This window comes from Limulus polyphemus, unplaced genomic scaffold (genome assembly GCF_000517525.1).
Source record: "Limulus polyphemus unplaced genomic scaffold, Limulus_polyphemus-2.1.2 Scaffold543, whole genome shotgun sequence".
In the NCBI taxonomy this organism is placed as follows: Eukaryota; Metazoa; Arthropoda; class Merostomata; order Xiphosura; family Limulidae; genus Limulus; species Limulus polyphemus.
The window spans coordinates 34,833-36,810 of record NW_013666153.1 but is presented as its reverse complement, the minus strand read 5'-3'; positions in this window follow the sequence as shown (position 1 = coordinate 36,810).

The following is a 1,978-nucleotide window of genomic DNA, read 5'->3' as shown; positions in this document are numbered from 1 at the left end:
CTAATTTAGCAGTGTAAGACTAGAGGGAAGGCAGCTAGTCATCACCACCCACCGCCATCTCTTGGGCTACTCTTTTACAAACGAATAGTGGGATTGACCGTCACATTATAACGCCCCCACGGCTGAAAGGGCGATCATGTTTGGTATGACGGGGATTCGATCCCGTGACCCTCAGATTGCGAGTCAAGCACCCTAACCACCTGGCCATGCCGGGGCTACGAGGATGCTACAGACAGATATATCCATGTCAGTTTTCCATGAAGTACTCTCTTCTTGCATTAAAAATATTATTACTTAAACATATTGTTGCTGTGAACGTGCTTTATATTTACTATGAGAATTCGTGATTAAACAATTTTCGGAATATTACGTTTATTTATTATGTTATTACTTACTTTGATAACCTAAATAAGTTCTCAAAGCCTACATATTCATATATTATGTGCACAGTCGAAACAGTTCTATTTTCTAATGGGATCATTAATAGGAAAGCAAGAATGAGAGATAAAGAGCTCCTCATACTACTATTAACATCTAAATAAACTAATAAAAAAAATGTGCGAATTTAATGAAAGTTCTACAATAATAATTAATATGATTTTACACATTACGAAAAAAAAAGAATTATATAATAAATATCGCTAGATTTTATTATGTATAACATCTCAGGTAGTGTATCATTGGTTTCTTTTATTGATATTTTTTCATTTGTAGAAGTAATGTTATGATTAATAACACTAAACATCAAAAATTTCTCTGCTACTAGAAAAATGCAACTGTTTCTGAGTAATTTGACGATTCTGATTCTAAAAATCAAGTTGAAAATTACTGATCACCTCTACTTTTTCTTTAATAACTATTTATTTATTGAAACTAAAAACAATACTGTTGCGTCAGCGAGGTGACGTGACTAGTATCACGCCACCTGTTTTCTAGAAATATCCTGTTCCTTCAAGAATGCCCTAGCATTTACTAGATATGTGTTAGTCTTGTATATATATATAATGCGGTCACAACGTGACGGGACAACAATGTAATGAGTAATTGAATGTATGCTGACAAAATATTGTTGGCCACGTGAGACGTGAATTATAGCGTTTGTTATAGAGCGACTGTTGAAATTAAGTGTATCGTAAAGTTGTATTCGGAAAGAATGAACCAGTTTTATTTAAGAAAGGACTTGTGTCGCTAAAGTTTCGTCGGAAAGAAATTAACGGAAAATTAACTAACGACTGGAGGCGTAACAAATTGGTGTCAGAGAGTGTGATGAAAAAAAATGGAAACGAGAAGCGGCAAATCAAACTACAGCTTAGCAGATTTGATGGCAGCAATACAAGAACAGCAAAAGAAACAAGAAGAACGAGAAGAGAAACAAGAAGAGAAATTACAGCAGTTCTTAGAGGAAAAAGAAAAGAAACAAGAAGAAAAATTACAGCAGTTGTTACAGGAAAAAGAAAAGAATCAAGAAAAATGAGAGAATAAACGAGAAAAGAAACAAGAAGAGAGATTACAGCAGTTGCAAGAAAACCTGCAGCAGTGTCAGCTCGAACAGCAAAATAAACAAGAAGAGAGATTACAGCAGTGGCAAGAAAACTTGCAACAGTGGCAGCTTGAACAGGAAAATAAACAAGAAGGGAGATTACAACAGCTATTGGAGGAGAAAGAAAATAAACAAGAAGAGAGACTACAACAGTGGCAAGAAGTACAAATGGAAAACATTAGTAAATTCAAAAGCGAATTCGATACATTAAAGGATAATTTATTGTCTTTTACACAAGGACAATGGCAAGCCCCTTCCAGACTCCGCAGCTAAACCCTAATGCAGACATATTCAGTCCCATTATAAGCCACATCCCAGATATGAATGTTAGTACTAGGAGTGATTCAGTACAAAGGAAACCACAGGAATACGATGGGGGAGCACAATTTGAGCTACTGGCAGAGATGAACGGATGGACAGAGGAGCAGAAAGCAGTAT